This window comes from Macaca thibetana, chromosome 6 (assembly GCF_024542745.1).
Source record: "Macaca thibetana thibetana isolate TM-01 chromosome 6, ASM2454274v1, whole genome shotgun sequence".
In the NCBI taxonomy this organism is placed as follows: domain Eukaryota; kingdom Metazoa; phylum Chordata; class Mammalia; order Primates; family Cercopithecidae; genus Macaca; species Macaca thibetana.
In genome coordinates, this window is record NC_065583.1 from 50,771,970 (window position 1) to 50,796,951 (window position 24,982).

General features: G+C 38.2%; 1 protein-coding gene, 1 long non-coding RNA gene and 1 pseudogene across 2 annotated transcripts in view; 1 reads left to right on the top strand and 2 right to left on the bottom strand.

Annotated features, from left to right (window-relative positions):
- The window catches only part of LOC126956046 (uncharacterized), a 96,233-nt gene extending 92,500 nt beyond the window's left edge, over nt 1–3,733 (top strand). The window contains exons 3-4 of the long non-coding RNA XR_007726222.1: nt 889–1,023; nt 3,599–3,733. This is a non-coding gene — a long non-coding RNA (uncharacterized LOC126956046). The remainder of the gene's footprint in view (nt 1–888; nt 1,024–3,598) is intronic.
- Nucleotides 1–24,982, bottom strand: part of CDC42SE2 (CDC42 small effector 2) — a 1,077,748-nt gene that overhangs the window by 480,085 nt on the left and 572,681 nt on the right. The gene's annotated exons all lie outside the window — the stretch shown is intronic.
- On the bottom strand, nt 8,072–8,648 carry LOC126956116 (rRNA-processing protein FCF1 homolog; annotated as a pseudogene).

Genomic DNA, 24,982 nt, shown 5'->3' on the forward strand with positions numbered 1-24,982 from the left:
AGCCCAAGCTGTGCCAGGACTCAAGAGCACTTAGTGGAAGACAGTCCTGCATAGAGAACTTTGGAGGTAAAAGCACACGAAAGCCTGAAGAAGGATATGTGGGGATGGCAGAAGCAGTCCTGGGGAATCGGGGAAGCACCAGTCAGTGCCCACTATATTGATCATAGCTGTCTCATTTTAAAGGAAAATTTAAAAAGTCGTCTTGTACAATACAAAAATGGAAAGTTTATATTTGGTCATGATTGGGCTATTTAATTTAAGCTCCAGTGATAATTCTTCTCAGCTGGATATTTTTAAATGAAGGTAGAGAGTGACATGGTGTTTGCCAAGTTGGCCTTCAGTGGAAATGGCATGTGGTTCCAGTTGAGGCCTGGAGCCATAGGGAACAAGGCATGAGAAAATGCATCGGTCACTGATTTACACACATTGGCTGCCCTCTGACTCTGTCTTTATTGTCTCTTCAGCCCTAAACCTCAGCACATTTATTGCTTCAGAGGCCAAATGTGCTCAAGGCAATCTATGGGATGCTTTTCTTTCTGGCTGCTTCTTTGTACTGAGAACTTTTGTAGTTCTTTCATCACTCACAGTTAGACTTCATTTCTGTTCTACAGTTTTCTGATCCTCCCTAGCAATTCCTTCCTTTGACATGCTGGCAGAATTTGGCTTTCTTATTCTTTAGCTCTCCCTGTCTTGTGTCTCTCTGTGTGTTTAAATTACCATTGTGCCCTTATTTTTATTGAAAGAACTTAAAATGACAACTCTGATAGTGCATCAACTTACTTTTATTTCTTTATGTTCCTTCCCAAATTCAATACTTTCATTTTTCCTTTTGTGTATAAATTACTCTTTAATAGCTTCAGTTTAATTTGCTTTCAATTTTTGTTACAGCTCAAATTAATTTAATGACAAGAGGAAAACCTAAAAGAAGTTTAAATACCGTGGAATCCAATTCATGATTATTTATCAGGGTTGAATTCAATTTACAATTATTTCCCAGAAGTGATTCCTTATCTCAGAATAAAGGTAATAATAACATTCTAAATATTTTCATATGCATTTCGCAAATTATTGACTAAGCAATAAATGCTGAATTTACTCATGATGCTTAATTTTTTGTGTCAACTTGGTTGCCCTGTGGTTCCCAGATATTTGGTCAAATGTTATTCTGGATGTTTCAGAAGGTGTTTTTGAATGAGACTAACATTTAAAGCAATGGCTTTTGAGCACAGTAGATTACCCTGTATAATGTGGGTGGGCCTCATCCAGTCAGCTAAAGACCTTCATAAACCGGACTGACCTCCCTTGAGCAAGAGGGTATTCATCAGACTGCCTCTGAACTCAAACTGCAACTCTTTCCTGAGTCTCCAGCCTGCTGGCCTACTTTTGGACTTGTCAAGCCTCCACAGTCACATGAGCCAATTTCTTAAAATCTATCTATCTATAAATCAATCAATCAATCAATCAATCAATCAGTCAATCTATCTATCTGTCTGTCCATCCATCCATCCATCCATCCATCCATCCATCCATCCATCCATCTATCCATCTATCTATGTCTGTTTATCATGTTGGTTCTGTTTCTCTGGAGAACCCTGATTAATACATCTAGCTATGGTTTTTTTTTTTGTTTTTTTTTTTTTTTTTTTTTTTTTTTTTTGAGACAGAGTCTCACTCGATTGCCCAGGCTGGAGTGCAGTGGTGTAATCTCAGCTCACTGCAACCTTCACGTGCTGGGTTGAAGTGATTCTTCTGCCTCAGCCTCCTGAGTAGCTGGGACTACAGGTGCATGTCACCACACCTGGCTAATTTTTGTATTTTTAGTAGAGATGGGGCTTTTCCATGTTGGCCAGGCTGGTCTTGAACTCCTGACCTCAGGTGGTCCACCGGCCTTGGTCTCCCAAAGTGCTGGGCTTACAGGTGAGCCACCATGCCCAGCCACATCTGGCTATTTTAAATTACTCTGTTAAAACCCTGTCCTTTCAAAATGGGAAAATGCTTTAGGTGAAAGGGTTTAATCATAATGAGATTATTTCAGACATCATAAATGCTGAGGGTGGTCTACTTTTGATCATTACTATGGTCCGAGTGTGTCCTCTGAAACTCATGTGTTGAAAACGTAATCCAATGCAATTGTGTTGGGAAGTGGGGCCTTTTGGCAAGTGTTTAGGAGATGAGGGATCTACCCTCAGGCATAGATTAATGTTGTTATAAAAGGGCTTGACAGAGGCAGTTTGGCCCTCTTGCCCGTTTATCCTCTGCCATGTGAGGACAAAGTATTCCTCCCCTTTAGAGGACACAGTGTTTAATGCACCATCTTGTAAGTAGAGAGCAGCCCTTGCAAGAGGCCAGACCTTGATTTTTTACTTCCCAGCCTTCAGAATCATGAGAAATAAATTTTATTTCTTTATAAATTACTTAGTCTGTGGTATTTTGTTATGGCAGCATAAATGGACTAAGACAGTGATTTGCAAATAAATGTACACGTTAAAGGAAAATGGTAGCAAAGGCCAGACTCCACCATCCTTAGCCATTAGTTTTGACTGAGTTTTATGCTTTGTCACTTTTCAGCCCTCTCTGCAGTGAACAGGCTATAGACTGTCTGCCTTCTGAAAAAGGCTTTAGTATTTTTTTTTGGTCAAATTTGAGTAATGTACAGTCTTTTTTTGAAAAAAAATTGTAAATATCCAATGTTAAACTACAATCTGTATTAGAATAGTACTTAAATATAAACAAAATAGAAATAAGCAAAACTCTTCTATTTGGTTCACTGATATAACCCAGCATCTAAATTAGTGTTTGGCATCTATTAACTGTATCAGTTCATTCACTGGGGAATGAATGAGTGGAGGAATGATTTTAGTTCTTACAGAACTATGAAATTCAAAGCAAATTTCAATATTAAATGTATAAAAATCCAATAAACAGATATTTAATAATATTAATTTTGTGTATGATATTGTTTTATAAAAATTAAATTTCTGCTTTCAGTCTGAATGTGGTACTATTGTTATAGTTCGAAAATGTTTGGCTTTAGCATTTCTGTTAAAATCACATGACTCAATTCTTTTCCAGTTTTATTTTATCCTGAATTACTATAGCAAAATCTATATTCACATGTTGTCTTTTGGTTTTTAGTTTATATCAATGCATTATTTTAATATACATACATCCAGTGGTGTGATAGCAAATGTTTACTAGCTCTTTGACAAAAACCAAAGTTTGATAACATAAAGGATGTGCAGCACACATAATCTTTATTGTAAATTTCATATAGCTAATTGATTCTCACAGAATTTTTTTTTTTATTTTGGGGGAGTTCTTTTATCTTATATAATCGATCAGTGCAATTCATGAACAAGTGTAGTTCCTATCTGAATATTGAATGGTATTTTTGTTTACATTAATGTAACATCAAAGTGAAATGATAAATATGTATGTTGGAAGTTCACTTTTAAAAAAATCAATACGGTGAGCAACTTACTTACTGAATCAGCTAATAGTGTTTGAATACTGGAGTAATATTTTTTAATTAAAAATAATTTAAGACACACTTTGAAATTTAATCTCCATTGTTAACATTTTTCTACCACTTTCTTAGGTCTGGACAATCAAGAAACAATAAGTCAAATCCTGATTTCCAATGTTTGCTGATTTCAAGCTACCAGTGTGTTATCACTGAATAAAGAATGGGAAAAAATGAGCAGTAGCACACCATTCCATGTGTTTCTACCATACAGATACATTAAATGTAAATAATCTCAAGGGTATATATAATAGTAAAATAATTAGGAAGTGATAAGCTTTGAGTGTTTATTACTTTTCCTTTTAATATAATCTATTTAAGTTTATGCAATTTGATTTTTAATAAAGGTTCTGCTTAAAAATGAGATCTACCATAATTATGCACCTCTCTCACTATCTCATGATAATTAAAGTGATATTATCAGATGCTAAAGAGACCATAAATGCAAACAAAGGCAATACTGTGGGGCAATACTTCATAATATGGTGGTCATCCAGAGGCTTTACAATGTGCCTATGTAATTCTTTTTAGAATTTAAAAATTCGTATGGGAACTCTAGAGCCCCAGGGAATACGTGTATGAATCCCAGGGCTCTTTGGCTTCTCACTGGCCCGGTGCTGAATTTTCCTCCAGAAGGCAGAGGAGTGCTGTAAGGGGACTCACATGTGAATGTGATGCAGCAGCGTCTCCCTTTAATGCTGCTGCCAGGGCATCATCTGTGGAATTTAGAAGGGCCCAATAGTATCTTACACTTTGAAGCAGCTAGAAATCCCATTTAACACCCTAATCAATAAGGAAACTCTTGAAAAGTGAGAAGGCTGTGACAAAAGCCAGGTGAAATTTAAAAATTGCTTCCTTCATAAATTATTATCCCAGCATGTCATTTCTAGGACAGATTCAGATATATGAGCTGAGATTTTTCTTACAAATTCTTTGAACTAGGGATCTAGATCTCAAGATTAAAAAAAAGTGATGGGCATTCCTAAAAAAGAAGTGATGGGCATTCTTCTTGCAAAGAAAAGGAAGAAAGTGGAAGTAAGAGGAACTGTTTATAATATGGACAGCTTTTAGGCAACGTCCTTTCTGCCTGGAAACTACCTATTTGCAACTGAATATTTGATTCAGAATAGTGTGATGTGTGATATACTCTGGTGAAGATCTTTTCTTGGAAAGAAGAAGGAAAATAGATGGTTGCCTATGATAGAGAAGTAATTGTGAATATGCCTATGCTTAAGTAACTTTATATTGGAGGACTTGGTCACCTAGATATTTAGATTATTTGCTTTAATGAGAATTTTAAAATCACTCATAGATTTTTGAGAGTATACATTTTGTATGCAGTCTTGAAGTTGGTGATTTATATTCCTGCATCAGCACTTCAGAAGATCTCTTAGCATCTTCAGGAATATTACTCAATTTTTGAAATGGTATTTTGTATTAATTTTTATTTTTAAATACATTAATATGTCAAATTTAGAGAAGAAGATTTCAAACTTACTTAATAAAATCAGTGCCCAGTTAGGGTTATAAGAAGGGTGGAACCTGGTTTCTCTGCCTTGAACACGTTTTGCTCAGATGTCTTTCATGTCTAATTTCTTTACCTCCTTTAGGCTTTTGCTCAAATGTAGCTTTCTTATTCAGACTTTTCTGCTACATTAATCTGTTTTCATGCTGCTGATAAAGACATACCCAAGACTGGGCAATTTTACAAAAGAAGGAGGTTTATTGGACTTACAGTTCCACGTGGCAGGGGAGACCTCACAATCATGGTGGAAGGCAAGGAGAAGCAAGTCACATCTTACGTGGATGGCAGCAGGTAAAAAGAGAGCTTGTGCAGGAAAACTCCGTTTATAAAGCCATCAGATCTTGTGATGCTTATTCACTGTAATGAGAACAGCATGGGAAAGACCTGCTCCCATGATTTAATTACCTCCCACTGGGTCCTTCCCACAACATGTGAGAATTCAAGATGAAATTTGGGTGGAGACACAGCCAAACCATATCATCTGCCTATTAAAAAAGCATATACCCCCAGAAAATCCTGTTCCCTTCCATGATTGATTTTTCATCTTAGCATTTATTACCACGCAATGTACTATACCTTCTCTGTCACTCTTTCTTATGGTCCAGACATAGGAACATAAAAATACATATTTAAACAAAATTGTATTTAAATAATAAATGTCAGTTTGTATTTTTTTTACTGAATGATGTAACTCTGGGTATTTGTCGATGTTTGCACCTCACTATTCCTAACTGCTGTTTATTAGTATTCCCAATAAAGATATACCATAGTGGTTTATTTATTCTCTTGCTGATGAACATTTCTCCCCAGTATTTTTGCCATTGCAAAAAATGTTGCAATAAAGATCGCTTTACAACCTTCCTTTTACATAGTCACAGGTTTTTTAAAGAATATTTAAAAGGTAGTAGAATTTTGGGGTCATGGGATATTGTTTGATTTGATCTATTATCCATGAAGAAAAATCACTTCAAAACATCCATTTATTATTACAGTTATATTAAAACAAATTTATTATCTCTTATAGTTCTCTTGGTTGCTTGGGCTCGGTTGAGTGATTCTCATCTGAGTCTTCTTGTGGTTATAGTCAGATGGCTATTGGGCCTGGAGTCAGTCATCTGAAGGCTCGAGTGGGCTGATAGGCAAGAAGGCTTCTTTATTTACATGTGTGGAGCCTCATTTGGGATGACTGGAACTGATGGGCGCTAGTCAGACATCTTTCTCTTTCTATGTGTCCTCTCTACATGGCTAGCTTGTCCTTCCTTATAGCATGGTGATCTGAGGATAGTCAGACTTCTTACATGAGAGCTAGCTTCACCCAGAGCAAGTGTTCCAAGGAGTAATGTGCAACGATTCTTATATCCTGGACCTGGAAGTCCCTCAACACCATTTCAGTTGCATTATATGGTTAAACAGGGAGAGAGGGGAGGGGACTACGTAAAGATGTGAACAGTGCAAGATAGGGCTCATTTAGGGGCCATATTTGGAGATTAGCTACCAAGGACATGGGTTTCTCATTATATTTTAGCAGGTTGGGATTAGAACTAATGTCAAATTAAAATGGAGATTTAGTGAAAAACAAGCCGCAAATTAATAGGTGTATTTAACCTCGTAATGCTACTTATATAGTGACTTCCTATAGTCCCTGAAATGATTTTGTGTTCCCAGTTGGTCCACGCAAGGTATTTCCAGGGAATTAAGCAATCTAGATCCAAGAGTCTAGATATGTCAGACCTGGAAATGACCCATATGTGTTTTTAGTTTCCTTTTAACACTTTATAGATGGGGGAAATAGGGTTCAGAGAAGTTAGGGTAACAGTTCAAGGTAATTAGTATAAGCAGTTTGTAGCAGGACCAAAAAATAGTACTCAGGACTCTTTCTGTGTTCTTTCCCTTATGTTTTATTTTATTATAAATCAGCTTCAGTGAGTAATAGTGAGTGCATCTACTCTAGGAAGATGTTTGTATTCATGTAAGTTTAGTAATACTGGAAGTGGTGTAGGTGGTAACTTTTATTACTTAGTAAGTAGGGTGCAAGTTTAATCCTTTTTTATAAACTATTTGCAATGTTTTTAAAATGACCTATCCCTTAGAAATACTACATGCATTGCTTCATTTCACTTGGTAATATGTTCCAGGGAATAAAATAAAAGTTTTAACATATGTTTTGTGGTTGAAAACCCAGGGATCAACTTGTTTCGCAAAACTGAGTCTAGAAGCTGGCTGGGAATGATTTTTGGGTCCCAGTTCATGGTCCACCACTGGGTGGTGAGTGTTGGAACTGCCAAAGAAACAGGGATGCTTGGTACCTGGGATGAGAAATAATTGGAATATACCTGGCATGATACTTCTAAGAAATCTATTTTGGTTTTTGGAATACAAATATATTAATTTCTTCTAAAACTTTCCTAGCAGATATGATGCAGATGTTATGGAGGGTGGGTGGGCACTAAATGAGTTCCATGGTTCTCTTGGAGTTCAGATGCTGTTCATTGGCATATCCCAGATTCAGAGCTTGAAGTGGAACTGAGCTATTGAGCTCAACTACTCATCAGGAATTCTGTTGGACTGGCAGGAGATAAACCTGGATGATTACCAGAAGCAGCTGTGGGCCAGATGGGACTGGCAATGCTTGCTGCAGCCTAATTCCCAGGACCTTCTGTGCTCAAGAAGAAAGGCATATGCTTTGTCTCCCTGCTGCCCCCACCCAAGACCAAGCTAATTCCACCCTTCGTTCCCTTCTCTGTTCTCTGTCTTCTCCTCCCACTCAAACTTCATTCAGCATCAGTGCCAACTTAAGAGTTCCTTTGTAGCTTTCTCTGGCAACTCCGTCACTCTCAAATCTATTTCACCTGTTAATTTTTTTTTCAAAACAGCATAAAAAAGTGAGTGTATTTAATCATACCAGCTCATAATAGAGCAAATTGATGAATAGATTAATAATTCATGCTCCAGCATTAACTGGCAACAGAGAAAGTTGGTCACAGGAAGGCAGAAGAACCTCATTTTCTAAGAGTTAGAAACTCTTAGAAACTTAGAAAAGGGGCTCCATAATCATTTGGCATCTACTTGATGTTATATCTATGTTTAGAAATCTTCTAGATTCCTTGTTTAAGGTCTTGGTCAACTGTGGCCACAATGTAACACAGTCGTTTGGGGTTACTCTCTGTACTAAGCTGTCATCTGCATAGGTTCCTTTGTGTGTGTGTGCAAGGTAATCTTGAATCCTTGATGATCCTTAGAGCCACCCAATACTCCTGCCCCATTTCCCAGTTTTAGCCATTACACAGTCAGTTATACAACGGATACACTTGGTATAGACAATTCATCATTAACTGTGCTAAATCTAGTTTGGCATTAATGGAAAAGTTGATAAAGTTGGTATCAATTAGGATGTGTTATGGTGGGCCCAGCTGTGTATTATATTGTAAGAATAAGCAAGAAGAGGGTTGGGAACTTCTCTTTTCTTCAGTGTGCTGGTATCTTTCTTTCCTTTCTTTTTAGGTTTTAATCTATCCTTTTTTAAAGCCTCTGATCTCTGAGACTAAGCATTCACTTTATGGTTGCATAATTCCTTGCTTTTTGTTGCTTCTCTATGTTCATCCCATACTCTTCTTCCAGAATCCTTACCTGTTAGATTATTTATAAAAATGTTTGGAATAACTTTTCCCCTTGGGTTAATAGTTGCTCTACATCAATGGTTCAACTCAGTGGATGTGTGTTAGACTCATCTGGGCAGCTTGCAAAAATGCCTATTTCCAGACTATGGTCCAAATCAATCAAATCGTAGTCTCTGAAGGTAAGACTCACCCACTTGCATATTAAAAAAAAAAAAAAAATCCCTAGGCACTTTGGGAGGCTGAGGCGGGTGGATCATGAAGTCAGGAGATCAAGACCATCCTGGCTAACATGGTGAAACCCCATGTCTACTAAAAGTACAAAAACTTAGCCAGGTATGGTGGCGGGCGCCTGTAGTCCCAGCTACTCGGGAGGCTGAGGCAGGAGAATGGCATGAACCCAGGAGGTGGAGCTTGCAGTGAGCCAAGATCATGCCACTGCACTCCAGCCTGTGCGATAGAGTGAGACTCCATCTCAAAACAAAGAAACAAACCAAAACCTCCCCAGGTGATTTCAATGTTTAGCTAATTTGTATACTACTATGTATACACTGTAAGTCCGAAGGGGGAAGGGATGGGAGTTAAACTCTTTTTTGTATGCCTCATGGTCCTTAGCACAGGCTTGGTCACAGAGTGGTGATTCACAAGCCTTAGTGCTTGGTTCATTGCTGGGAGAGCTCAGTGCTCACAGGTGTGATGAATCAGGTACTTGGTTGCCACAATTCTTTAGCAGTCCAGAGAGGCAATGACCAAGGTATTAAGATGTAGGCTCTGGATTGAAATCTGGGTTAAAATCCTGGGTACCACTAAGTAGCTATATGACCTTGGGCAACTGAATTGCACTCTTTCTGCTTTAGCTTAACCATCTGCAAAGTGGGAAAAATTATACTGTTTACCTCATAAAATTCTTTTGTGGATGAATTTTTTAAAATTGCAGTAAAAAACATAAAATCTCAATTGACAAATTTTCAGTTGTATATAGTACAATACGTTTAACTGTATGGATATTGTACAGCAGATCTCTAGAATGTTTTTCATTTTTGCATGCTGAAACTCATACTCATAGTATGGCAATTCCCTATTTGCTCTTCCCCTCAGCCTCTGGCAATCACCATTCTAATTTTTGCTTCTATGAGTTTCACTGTTTTAAATGCCTCATGTGAGTAGAATCATTTGTATTTGTCCTTCTGTGACTGGCTTATTTCACTTAGCATAACATCCTCAAGGTTTATCCATACTGTACCATATGACAGTATTTTCTTCTTTCTAAAAGGCTAAATACTATTCCATTATATATTTATACCATCTTTTCTTTATCCACGCATCAATTGTCACTGGACAATTAGATTGTTTCCATCTCTTGCTTACTGTGAATAATGCCACAATGAACATGGGAGCTCAAGTATCTCTTGCTGCCTTCAAAATTTTCTCTTTGTCTTTGACTTTTGACAGTTTGATTATAATGTGTCTCAGTGTGACCTTTGGGTTCATCCATGACGGACACTGTTGGGCTTTGTGAATCTCTATATCCATTTTCTTTCTCACATTTGGGAAGTTTTGGGCCATTATTTCTTGTACTTCTTTCTTTCTCTGTTTTCCTTGTGAGACTCCATAATGTATATATATTGATGTGCTTGCTAGTGTGCCATAGTCCTTGGCTTTCTTCCCTCTTCATTTTTCTTTTTGTTCCTCTGTTAGGATAATTTTAAATGACTTGTCTTTGAGTTCACTGATTCTTTCTTCTGCTTCAAATCACTCTAGTGAATTTTTAAAGTCAGTTATTTTATTCTTCAGCTCCAAATTTTTATGTTTGGTACTTTGTAGTATTTTCTATCTCTTTGCTGTTTTCCTGAGCTCGTGGGGCATCCTTATGAAGATCATTTTGAATTCTTTGATAATTCATACACCTGTGTTTCATTAAAATTGGTTTCTAGAGATTTATTTTATTCCTTTGGTTAGGCCGTGTTTTCCTGTGTCTTTGGATGCCTTGTTACTTTGTGTTTGGATGCACACATTTGAAAAAACAGCTACCTCCCCTAGTATTTATTGGCTTCATACGGGGACCTTCACAAATCAGACTGGCTAGTGATTCTGGTGACCTCTCAAAGATTTTTTGGTGATGTGCCTTCTCTGGACTTGTGCGTGTAAATTCTTTATTACCGGTTTTCTTTTTTCTGAAGCTCATTATCTCTTCCTCCCTCTGGTGTTCATCTGGAGTACTGCAGGTTCTCTGGAGCTGTCGTTGGTCACCCAGGTTTTATTCTCAGTGGCACCCTGTCAGGGTCCCAATAGCATTCTGAGTCAGGTTAGGCAGAAATTCATTTCTCAGGCAGATACTGGAGAAACTGGAACATTGGACACATGTTCCACTCCCTCCTTTCCCCCTGAGGGAGAAACTACCAAGTTGCATCAGCCTCTGTCTTCTGCACCACAGGTCCTTGGAGTAGCACTAAGCTACTCAGCTGTTTTTTGTTCTTAGTGATTCCCAAACATCGAAAATATCCTGCATCCCACAAGTACCCAAAATAGATGGAACAGAAGCCAGGCCCGCAGGCAGCCCTCTGAAAAGCTGGAAATGTCGGATAGAGACGGCAACTCTTTTCCTCCCCAGCAGGAAGTCAGGATTAGGAGTTTTCTCCCACTTGTGCTGTGCTGAACTGGGGGTAGGGGAGAATGGCAAGTGAGTTTGTTATAATTCTTACCATCACCTTTGTGCTTAGTGGCTCCCAACTTGGTGCTGTTTCTTGTCCATGCTCATGTTCTTGAAAGACAGAAACCAGTCCCTTGGGTAGCCCCACAAAATGTCTGAATATTAGGCCTATGTTCCAGTCTTCTCTTTCCTTCCCCAGGAAGATGCTCGGAGTTGAGAATTACCTCATGATCACTCTGGGCTATGCTGGGGATATGGGCTCTGTTGAGTGATTGCCACAGATTTTCCTGTTGGTCAGTGTGACTGGTTTCATGTTCCCCAGGGTGCAGGAGCCTCTGATCTAGTTTCTGGATTTCTCACAAAGGGATCTGGTCCATGTGTTGTTGTTGAATCATTGTCTGTAGGGGAGAAGAATGGTTTGGAGCTTCCTATTGTGCCATATTGCTGATGTCATCCCCCAAGGAAGAGTGTTAACACATAAATGACTTAGAACAGTTGCTAGGATTTAATCAGCACCCAATAAATCTTAGCCACTTTTATTCTTCTGCCTTAAGAAGGCTGAATTTTTTCTTATATGCCCTATTACTTATGTTACTTTGAAAATTGATAAAATAATGTAATGAGAATTATAGTGTTAATAAAAAAGTACTGGTATGTTGACTACAACTTCAAAAGAGAAAACAGAAGAACTAAAATGAAGCCATATTTGTTTCTTTTGAATCACTAACACACTAGTCAGTATAATTACTGGCTCTTTTAAGATTGACAGGAGAAGTATTGATGGGCAGTAAGTAAACATCAATGCTGCTTTATGACAGTTTCTGAACAGCAGAAATTTCTGTGGTCTGCAAGTACTGTGATCCAGAAGGAAGTAGACTAACAAAACTCATAAGACAAATAAATAATACCATCAAACCAGAACCTCTTGGCAAACTATAACAGTGTCAGTTCTTTTTTTTTTTTTTTTTTTTTTTTGAGATAGAGTCTCGCTCTGTCACCCAGGCTGGAGTGCAGTGGCACAGTCTCAGCTTACTGCAACCTCCACCTCACGAGTTCAAGCAATTTTCATGCCTCAGCCTCCTGAGTAGCTGGGACTACAGGTGCATGCCACCATGCCTGACTAGTTTTTTTTTTTTTTTTTTTTTTAGTAGAGATGGAGTTTCACCATGTTGGCCAGATTGGTCTTGAACTCCTGACCTCAGGTGATCCACCTGCCTCGACCTCCCCAAATGCTGAGATTACAGGCGTGAGTCACTGTGCCCAACCTAGAGTCAGTTCTTATTGAAGTTACTTAAAATTCCACTGGACTTCTGTGGTAAGACAGGCACTACTTGGTTTCAAATCTTTGTTTAGAAAGGGTTTGTAGATGGCAATAGTGGGCATATGTATTTATATTCCTCTGTAGATATAATATATGTCATTATAGAAATTTCTAAAGCATCGCTATGGTTAAGACACTATATCTGAACTGAAGTACTTTTGAGAGTAATAGGGCGCCAGGATAACAGGTCTAGAGCACCCCAGAACTTATAGTCACCCTATGATCACCAAGAAACATCAAATCCTTTCCTGGTAGAAGGAAGATGTTAAAGCCTGTGAGATTGCCCCTCTCTTGGCTCTCATCTGAAGACTTCTCCATTTTGGCCCTGTTTTCCTATGTGTCTGGACATTTATACACGTCTGGCAGTGGCTGGTTGCCATAGATAAGTACAGTTCTTGATTTTGGGCATGGGTTAAAAAACGATTGTAGCAGCTCTATGGAGTTGAAAATTAAATATACATTTAATTTTGGACATGAAGGATGTCCTTTCCTTCAACTGTAATGAAGAATATATTAGATATATTTATGTCTATATTTCTATTTATATATGTATCTGATCATCTATTTTTTCTCTTGGCCTGATATGCTTTGGTTCTGTCTCCACCCAGATCTCAACTTGAATTGTGTCTCCCAGAATTCTCACCTTTTGTGGGAGCGACCCAGGGGGAGGTAATTGAATCATGGGGGCTGGTCTTTCCTGTGCTGTTCTCGTGATAGTGAATAAGTCTAATGAGATCTGATGGGTTTATCAGGGGTTTCCACTTGCTTCTTCCTCATTCTTCTCTTGCTGCCACCACGTAAGAGGTGCCTTTTGCCTCCCACCATGGTTCTGAGGCCTCCCCAGCCATGCGGAACCGTAAGTCCAATTAAACCTCTTTTTGTTCCCAGTTTCGGGTGTCTTTATCAGCAGTGTGAAAACGAACTAATACATGATCCAAACATGTTAGAATTTCTTCCTGAGCCCTGCACTCTCTCACTAATTAGAAAGAACTATTCTTTGGTGATAATCTAGAGAGAAATCAAAAGTGAACAACACAGTCGGGGGAAGACCACGTTAGAGGCTTTTTTTCCCCCAAATTTTTCTGTGATGTGACATTAATAGCACTTAATCACTTAAAAAATTGTTCCAAAATCTCCCTGGAGCCTCTTAGGATGCTTTTATTTAAAACTAGTAGCTTCTGGAACATTTTCCACGGTTCAGCTCCCATGGGTTCCTATGTGTAGTGCAGAGCTTGAGAAATATGTCAATACTTCCCTTAAGTCAGAAATTAGTTTAGCTTCTTGAGGTCACAGACCAGATGTACTGTTGCAGTTTTATGAGATTGTACTTCTCTGCATGGTTTATGCTCCTGTTTTTAATTTTTGGAAAAAAGATTCTCTGGTTGCTGCTATTCCACACCCGACATGTTGAGTCCTGCTTTTCCTTCTTCACTGTTTAAAACAGGGTGATGTTTTTCTGCATTACACAAGTGACCTTGAAATGGAGACACTGATCTCAGGGGTTTAGGTTCTATGTATTTTCTCCTGTTAAAACCAAGAAATCTAGTCATGGAATGCATTGGCTTACTGAAAGTTCCCTGGGGCTTTTGACTATGCTGCTTTGAATTTCCTGCATTCTTTGTTTTTAAACTGTATGTGTGTGTGTGTGCTCGCGCGCGCGCGTGCACGTGCATGTTCATGTGTGTGTTTTGTGCACCTTGAATATAGCATCAAGGCAAAATTTCTGGAGAGAACAATGCAAAGAATGTACTTCTCTAGAAAAAGGAAGTCTAGATAAAATAGTCTTTCTGGGTTTCCAAATGCATTGTGTTTTATATCTTTTGTTTCTTGAAAATTTTTGTTTCCTAATAGATTACCTCTAAAATCTTTTTATATAAAAATAGCTGCAGCAAGGGCATTAAAAAATCTCACATCTGTGTGGAGTTATTGTGGGGGAAGTCAATTGAAAAGCAGAATAATAATTAAATAACCTTTGAATAACTCTTACATTCTGGGTTAATCTGAATCTGCTTTCCCCTGTGTCCAGCAGTTTGAATGTTTTGAGTCAAGTAAAGGCAGTGTGGAAGAGTGATTAGCATGGGTGAACTTTTGGACATGCAAGGCTCTTTTAGGTCCAGATAAGCAGTATGACAAAGTGGTGAAGAGTCCTGGCCACAGCTGGACATTTCCAAGTTTGAATTCCTAGACCTGTTCTTACTGGGGCTATCTTGGACATGTTACATAGATTTCCTGGGTCACAGTTTTCTCATCTGTACAGATAATTATACCTAATTCACATGGTTGTTGTGATGGTTAAATGAAATAAAAGCATAAAGCCAATTAACTGACACATTAAAGTATTCAATAAGCAAAAGACATGTTTTCTCATTTATGATGCCAATGAGTACAGGGGTGCAGTCTGACCTTGCAGAACTACTCAGCTCATTTTTATTCTGCTGCTTTTACTTTCCCAGTATTAGGAAAAGCAAACCTTCACACCATGATTCAAATGAAATCTCTTGAAAATGTGAGGATCATTTAAATCACTAACCTATGTTGCTCTTTTCCAATACTTGCTCATAATGCTTATACCTTTCAAATAGTGGGGATACAGTTATAGGGCCTTTGTTAAATAAAGTACTTTGTTCCAAAAAAACCCCCACTAAAACTGCAGACAAATAGAATTGCATAAATCAACATAATACCTATTTTTATTACCAAAGGAGCTTGCACATTTCTTTTCAGTATCTTTAAAACTCGTATTAAAAGTTTTACAACATTGATTTATTAAAAGTGATATTTAATATAATTTTGTTCAACTCTTTAATGATAATGGCTAGCATAGGATGCTATGTGTTGGGCATTGTACTACGTGCTCCATGAGGCCTGGGGTCTCACAACTATATTCCTTGTTATATCACCCAATTAATGAGTAAGAAAATGGAATCTAAAAGAGGTCTAGCAAAACTGCCAGCAAAAGGCAGAACTGGCATCTGGAAACTTGACCTTGAAATGTTCATGGTGCTAATAAGGCCTCTTTACCAGTTTGCCTAGATAATAAGATTGAAGATGACCACCTACCTGCTTTCGATCTGGTAGTCTAGAATTTTAGTAGTTGTGGCTATGCAGAGAGTGCCTATGTGACAAGTCCCCTATAAAAACCTTGAGATCAGAGTCCTACAATGGCTTTATTGGCAGAAACATTATACATATGTTGCTGTATTTCACTGTTGGAGGGGCAGTGAGCTCTCTGTGGCCCTTTCTGGGAGAACACAGGAAGCCTGCATGTGAATGCAACCAGACTCTGTCTGCTGTATTCTATGCCTTGTCGATTTGGCTCTGTAGTCTTAACTGTGTTGTAAAAAATCTTTGCCATGAGTACAAATCTATACTAAGATCCATCAGTTCTTCTAGGGAGGTGCCAAATGTGTGGGTGGTTATAGAATTGCTGAAACAAGTGGTAGTCAAAGTCTGACACAGGTGTGGATGTGACTCTTGAGAGGACAAATTATCCATCAGTTAGGAACTTTATTTACATCACCTTCCTAAAAATTGCAAATGGTATTAGTTAGTAGAGCTGAAGTTACAGCCCTTTTAGGAGCCTCAGCTCCAACACCTCATGTTGGGTCATTGTATGGAGTATAATATGCACTTTGTAAACTATATGCATACAGACATACAATGGTTAAAAATTGGCCAGTATGTCCAATGTCTGTCTTCTTTTTGTGTGTATCCTGTGTTTTTATTGTTTTGCAGCTGAATGCCAAACATAGAAGATAATTACAAATATTCAGCTGTGTGAAAGTGAAGATAGGGCTTTAGTACAAATGGGAAACATGAATTTTTAAAATAAATGCTTAAATATGACTTGTGTTCTACAAACATCTGGAAGCTAGGCCTGCATAGCGGAGCTGTCTCATCTCTGGGCCCATCATGATGATCATGATCCTTCCTCCCACACAGTAATCAATGCATGGGATCAGAATGCCAATGGCTAAAGATGATCACAATGAACCCCCTTTCTAGAGCTTTTCCTATTCCTCTCCAATTGTTTATCTTCTTAAATAAGATTTTAGATGGTTTTATTTTTTTCTTTGATTTCCCCCTTGCTTTTAAGCCATATACAATGTGTCTGTTATTCTTACAACAAAGAAACCTGACATTTATAATCAGTATTATAACATTTTGAATATACCAGTGACATGGTTTGGCTTTGTGTCCTCACCCAAATCTCACCTTGAATCGTAATCCCCACATGTCAAGGGAGAAACCTGGGGAGAGGTGATTGGATCATGGGGGCATATTTCCTCCTTGCTGTTCTCATGGTAAAGAGTGAGTTCTCATGAGATGGTTTTATAAGTATTTGACAGTTCCTCCTTCACATGTTTTCTCTTGTCTGCTGCCATGTAATATATTCCTCCTTCCCATTCTGCCTTGATTATAAGTTTCCTGAGGCCTCCCCAGCCATGTGGAGCTGTGAGTCAATTAAACCTCTTTTGTTTATAAATTACACAGTCTCAGGTAGTATCTTTATAGCATTGTGGAAATGGACTAATACAGTAAATTGGTACCACAGAGATTGGGGTACTGCTATAAAGATAACCTGAAAATGTGGAAGCAACTTTGGAACTGGTTAACAGGCAGAGGTTGAAACAGTCTGGAGGGTTCAGAAGAAGACAGGAAGATGTGGCAAAGTTTGGAACTTCCCAGAGACTTGTTAATGGTTTTGACCAAAATGCTGATAGTGATATGGACAATGAAGTCCAGGTTTAGGTGGGTCTCAGATGAAGATAAGAAACTTCTTGGGAACTGGAGCAAAGGTCACTCTTGCTATGTTTTAGCAAAGAGACTGGTGGCATTTTGCCCCTGCTCTAGAAATCTATGAAACTTTGAACTTCAGAGAGAGATGATCTGGAATTGAAACTTATGTTTAAAAGGGAAGCAGAACATAAATGTTTGGAAAATTTGCAGTCTGACTATGCAGTAGAAAAGCAAACCTCATTTTCTCAGGAGAAATCCAAGCCAGCTATAGAAATTTGAATAAATAATGAGGAATTGAATGTTAATCGCCAAAACAATGGGGAAAATGTTTCCAGGGCATGTCAGAGACCTTCATACCAGCCCCTCTCATCACAGACTTGGAGGTCTAGGAGGAAAAAATGGTTTCATGGGCCAGGGCCTTGGGTGCATGTGCTGTGTGCAGCCTCGGGACTTGGTGCCCTGTGTCCCAGCCACTCCAGCTTTAGCCATGACTAATAGTAGCCAGGGTATAGCTTGGGCTATTGCTTCAGAGGGTGCAAACCCCAAGACTTGGTGGCTTCCATGTGGTGTTTGGCCTGTGGATGCAGAGTTTAAGAATTGAGTTTTGGGAACCTCCACCTAGATTTCGGAGGATGTATGGAAATGCCTAGATGTCCAAGCAGAAGTCTGCTGCAGGGGCAGAGTCCTCACGGAGAATCTCTGCTAGTGCAGTGCAGAAGGGAAATGTGGGGTTGAAGCCCCCACACAGAATCCTTGCTGGGGCACTGCCTAGAAGAGCTGTGAGAGGAGTGCCACCATCCTCCAGACCCCAGAATAGCAGATCCACTGACAGCTTGAACTGTGTGCCTAGAAAAGCCACAGTTACTTAATGCCAGCTCATGAAAGCAGCTGCAGGGGCTGAACCCTGCAAAGTCACAGAGGCAGAGCTGCCCAAGGCCATGGGAGCCTACCCTTTGCATCAGTGTGCCCTAGATGTGAGACATGGTGTCAAAAGAGATTATTTTGGAGCTTTAAGATTTAATGACTGCCCTGCTGGATTTTGGACTTGGATGGCCCCTTTGTTTTGGCTAATTTCTCCCGTTTGGAATGGGAGCATTTATTCAATGCCTTTACCTCCATTGTATCTTGGAAGTAACTGACTTGATTTTGATTTTACAAGCTCCTAGGTGGAAGGGACTTGCCTTGTCTGAGATGAGACATTGGACTTGAACTTTTGGATTAATGCTGGAATGAGTTAAAATTTTGGGAGACTGTTGGGAAGGTATGATTGTGTTTTGAAATGTGAGGACATGAGATTTGGGAGGGGCTATGGGTGGAATGCTATGGTTTTGCTCTGTGTCCACACCCAAATCTCATCTTGAATTGCAATCCGCATGTGTCAAGGGAGGGACTTGGTGGGAGGTTATTGGATCATGGGGGTGGTTTCCCCCATGCTGTTCTCATGATAGGGAGTGAGTTCTCATGAGATTTGATGGTTTTTAAAAGTGCTGTTCCCCCTTCACTTTCTCTTCTCTCCCCTGCTGCCTTGTGAAGAAGGTGTCTGCTTTGCCTTCTGCCATGATTATAAGTGTCCTGAGTCCTCCCCAGTTATGCAGAACTGTGAGTCAATTAAAACTCTTTCCTTTATAAATTACCTAGTCTTGGGTAGTATCTTTGTGGCAATGTGAAAACAAACTAATACAACCAGAAATCACAACTAATTTGTACATATCCACAAGATTGTGAGGGGGTAAACAATAGCAAATAGGATCTTTGAGTTATAAAATTGTGAAAAAACCGTTCTCACTTGCTAGTTTTTTGTTTTTCTCAATTTCTCAGAGCAAACATTACTTTCATAATGAGGTAATGTATTAATGTTTATTATTTATTTTGAAATTTTGAAATATGCTGGGATCTTGGGAAGGTCAAGCCCATTCATCAAAATATTTCTTTTTGGGAAGAAGTTTACAAGACCCTATGTTCAAGAACATTTAGGTGTTAGAGTCATGAAAAAGGTTGGGGTGAACCCCTGAGTCCCACTGAGGAGGTGGCAAAGAATGTCCACACTACAACATGTGAATATCCAAGTGCTCTTTTTAGTGTAAGGTAGTAGGATTAATTTTATTGATGAGGTATCAAAATCACACTATTTGATAAACACACGAGCACTTCTAGTCATCAATAAATTACTTTTATTTTGTAGAATTTTATAGTAGAAGCAACTTTAAGAAATACTTGTTTTAGTAAATATTTCTTCCCAAGATGAGGAGGCTTAAGCCTAAATAAGTAAAGTGATTTTTTCCTGAGTAGTAATGAAGGAGTGGAAAAATCAGGGTAGAAGTCCGTTTGCCTAGGTTCTGGGTCAGTACTCCATGGCTGTGTTTAATTTTCCTTAAAGTGACATTTTTCACTAAGTAAATGTCAGGTTTTGGCTTAGCTATCTTTTCTAGGCATTACAAACTCAGCACAGTAAAGTAATTCTGTTTGCTTCTAGTTGCTCAAGGAAATTAGATTAAACATTCTGGATTAACTTTACTCTTTTTGTAAGAGACTACCCAAGAGACATTGTAAGAAACATTTCAAGTGTGAAAATGCTAAAGCTGGACATCTAGAGAAAGTAGGAGTGGAAAGTGAGTCTGAGGAATAATTAATAGATTTTAGAGAAGTAGATCAAATAATCAATTGGGCAACTGTTTTATGAGTTGTTGGAGTCGAACTTAGTGAGCATATTTCCTGTGAACCCCCAGTTATTTCCAATAGCTCTGGGACTGGCTTTACGGGTACTCCATTTCCAAGACTACTTTTTTTCTTTTCTTTTCCTTTCTGTTTTTGCACAGTGAGAGCTGCCAATGCCAAAGCAATTGACAATGTTTCATGGAAAAAATAAAAGCTCTCTATAGTGGATATTAATGGTAAATTATTTTTAATGATTTTTCACATTACAATTGAATCAGAAAAGTTATTATTTGACTTGTCCTGTTGAGTAAATATTAAAAGAGTTACACTACATCTGTCTCCACCACACTTTTTGAACCTTGACAGTCAATTTCAAATGCATTTTCTATTTTGTCCTTATTCCGGGTGTAGGAAACTTACATGGCAGAGTCCCTGGAACTGGTCTCTCTCTTTCATTTCACCTCTCTCCACACCGATTTGTTAGCTATTTCAGTATTTAATAGGATATAGAGTTTTTCATTTCTACCTGCCAAAGAGAAACTTGAGTGGCTAAAAAAATCCAAAAAACCAGAAATAATTAAATGTAGCTTTTGAGAGCTCATAAGTAAAATTACAATTTCAATATAAAAGGAGAAAGGAAAGGCCTTGAATGAAGTGACTATGTTTTCCTCAAATATGTAAGCTAAATCACATATACATCTTTGATACCTAGAATAAAATTATTTCCTTGTAAGTTCACAAAAAAGCAATTTATAAAATAATTTTAGGTTTATGTTAGAGGACATCTGACCAAATATAATACTAAGTGTACACTGCCGTGAGGCCTGAAAATTAACTTGGTTTTCATTGTGAATATTAAGTCTTTGTAGACACTATCTTGTGTGTTGTATGCCTGACCTTCCACAGGCTGGAGAGGTCCATTTTTTGTCCTACTTAGGAATGAGTTCAATTCCTGTGCATCAGTTCAACTCCTACTTTTGTGAAGATAGGTTTGGAAGCTAAGCAACTACCTGTTCTTCCGATGTGCAAGATTCAGCTTAATGATGGCTGGTGGGATGTCATGAGACTACTTTTGTTCATCTGTTTTGAGTTTAAAAGAAACATATTCAAATTTATACTTTCAGTTGAATCATGGAATCATGAATGTTAGTGCTAGAAAGAAATATATTGAGGTCCAATCTTCACTGCTATCCAGTCTCCCTCATTCATACCTAAAAGAATGGACAATGGTGACATCCAATGAAGACTTTTTGTTTATAATTTGGGATACCTCTTTTATTCATAGAAGCATTAGAAACTAAAAAAAATGTCAGATTTCTTAGGACTTAAACAATTTTGAAAAATAACCCAAACTTTCCCCCTTCCATGTGTAACTAATATAAATTACCTCTTAGAAATGGAATGGCCATATTTTGAGGCATCATTTTCTCATATTAAATCCATCCATTTCCAGATGAAGACGGTATTGTCTTGTAGAAAATAGCCAAGATTTCTCCTAGGCTGGTGAGACAAGATTTTCCAAGTATCCTTTTAAATATATTCCATAAGTGTTGGCTTTTTTCTTTATAAATTATGAGAGTGATGCATTAATACACAGAGAGGGAGGGGAGGAAAGGAGATAGAAGGAGGGAGGGAGGGAGAGAGAGAGAGCAGGAGAGAGGGGTGGAGAGAGAGAGAGACACTAATTTTAAATTTTAATCTGCTGTTTACTGAATAGTAAACTATTCAAATGTGATTTAAAATTTCTCTTGACATTTATTGCATTTTGCCTTTCTATTATATTTGGTTTAACAGAAATACATAGTTTGGGGTCACGTCACCTAATCTCAACCTTGATCTGAACCTTTTAAGTCACTTTCACAAGTTTCATAAAAATATACTATGAGAGTTCAAATAGACAATAAGAATTTTCTAATAGAGGATATTCTTGTATTTAAAATTCTAAGTCAGGGATGGGTGCTAACATTCCTCTTTCTAAGGTTATGTACAGATTTTAGATAAAATGGCCAATACCTGTTTTGGCAGACCAGAGAAACATCCTCTTTATGTGAAGAATGTGATCCTACTTTCACAATCCAGGGATGACCATGAGAATCTGGATGATCTTGTCCAGAGACCAGGCACCATTCATAAATTTCTCTCTGTTTTCCTTGCTTATGATTTCCTTCCTCATGGTAAATGACAGAGCTCCAGGTTTTATACCATCAGTCAAGCAGTAGTAGGAGGAGAGAGGAATGAAGTGGCATGGCTTCTCCTGTAAGAACAAGTTCAGAGGGGGTAGGCATCACTCCTTATTACAGTCTGTTGTATAAAATTTAGTCACATGGTGATGTGCAACAAAATACAGGGCTGAGAAATTTAGTTCTTATTTTGGGTAGCCATGTATGCACCAGAAATCAAGGATTCTATTCCTATAAGTGCAAAGGAGAGAATGGATCTGAGGGGAGCCACTAACAGTCTCACCGATACTCTTTGGTAGTTAGAGTCATCTTGGAAACTCTAAAAATACGTAATACTGGGCTTCAACCCTGGAGATTCTGAATCAGTAGGTCTGGTTTAGGCTCACTGGCTAAAATGTTCCCAGGATGTATCTCAGTGATGAGGTAAATCACCAGAAAGTTGTATTCCAGTGGAATTGCCTTTTCAGAAAACCTATTATGCTCTCAAAGCTTTCAAAGGGAGAGATATGATAAATAGCTATATGTGAAGCGTCTCTGCACTTTTTTGCAAGTAGAACTTTTGTCAAGGATATTATGCATTATGTTGTTTTGTCCTTCTTATGTAAAGGAGGACTTATGACTAATTTCTTTCAGCACTCAGACCCAGGTAAATACATTTATTTTCCTACACACTAATTTTGTTGTATTAGACAATTAAACCTGTGTGATCCACTTATTTTTTCTCTTTGTTTCAGCTATGGAAAGCAAAGAGCTTCGATGTTCAGGTGTTGTAGCTTTTCTTAGAATTTGTGCAGATAATTTCTTCTGTCTTCTGACAAAAATAATAAAAATAGGAGTTTCTAAGTTTTGTAAATTTAGAATACATTGTGAATAATGACAATAACATTTAATTTTCCAGTGCTTATTTTGTGAGAAGCACTATGCTAATCATCTTATAACATCAACCCGGGTGTATCACCAACTTGTATAATCCAACATGGTTCGGTTTCTACATAGTGTAACTTTCAAATAAACATTATCCAGCCCCATTTATTAAATAGAGAATCCTTTCCCCATTTCCTGTTTTTCTCAGGTTTGTCAAAGATCAGATGGCTGTAGAGGTGTGGTATTATTTCTGAGGCCTCTGTTCTGTTCCATTGGTCTATATCTCTGTTTTGGTACCAGTACCATGCTGTTTTGGTTACTGTAGCCTTGTAGTACAGTTTGAAGTCAGGTAGCGTGATGCCTCCATCTTTGTTCTTTTGACTTAGGATTGTCTTGGCAATGCGGGGTCTTTTTTGGTTCCATATGAATTTTAAAGCATTTTTTCCCAATTCTGTGAAGAAAGTCATTGGTAGCTTAATGGGGATGGCATTGAATCTATAGATTACCTTGGGTAGTATGGCCATTTTCACGATATTGATTCTTCCTATCCATGAGCATGGTATGTTCTTCCATTTGTTTGTGTCCTCTTTTATTTCACTGAGCAGTGGTTTGTAGTTCTCCTTGAAGAGGTCCTTTACATCCCTTGTAAGTTGGATTCCTAGGTATTTTATTCTCTTTGAAGCAATTGTGAATGGAAGTTCATTCCTGATTTGGCTCTCTGTTTGTTTGCTACTGGTGTATAAGAATGCTTGTGATTTTTGCACGTTGATTTTGTCTCCTGAGACTTTTCAGAAGTTGCTTATCAGCTTAAGGAGATTTTGGGCTGAGATGATGGGGTTTTCTAAATATACAATCATGTAAATGGTGCTGGGAAAATTGGCTAGCCATAAATAGAAAGCTGAAACTGGATCCTTTCCTTACTCCTTATATGAAAATTAATTCAAGATGGATTAGAGACTTAAATGTTAGACCTAAAACCACAAAAACCCTAGAAGAAAACCTAGGTAATAACATTCAGGACATAGGCATGGGCAAGGACTTCATGTCTAAAACACCAAAAGCAATGGCAACAAAAGCCATAATTGACAAATGGTATCTAATTAAACTAAAGAGCTTCTCCACAGCAAAAGAAACTACCATCAGAGTGAACAGGCAGCCTACAGAATGGGAGAAAACTTTTGCAATCTACTCATCTGACAAAGGGCTAATACCCAGAACCTACAAAGAATTCAAACAAATTTACAAGAAAAAAACAAACAACCCCATCAAAAAGTGGGCAACGTATATGAATAGACATTTCTGAAAAGAAGACATGCATACAGCCAACAGGCACATGAAAAAATGCTCATCATCACTGGCCATCAGAGAAATGCAAATCAAAACCACAATGAGATACCATCTCACACCAGTTAGAATGGCAATCATTAAAATGTCAGGAAACAACAGGTGCTGGAGAGGAAGTGGAGAAATAGGAACACTTTTACACTGTTGGTGGGATTGTAAACTGGTTCAACCATTGTGGAAAACAGTATGGGGATTCCTCAAGGATCTAGAGCTAGAAGTACCATATGACCCAGCCATCTCATTACTGGGTATATACCCAAAGGATTATAAATCATGCTACTATAAAGACACGTGCACACGTATGTTTATTGCGGCACTATTCACAATAGCAAAGACTTGGAATCAACCCAAATGTCGATCAGTGACAGATTGGATTAAGAAAATGTGGCACATATACACCATGGAATACTATGCAGCCATGAAAAAGGATGAGTTTGTGTCCTTTGTAGGGACATGGATGCAGCTGGAAACCATCATTCTCAGCAAACTATCGCAAGAACAGAAAACCAAACACCGCATGTTCTCACTCATAGGTGGGAATTGAACAATGAGATCACTTGGACTCT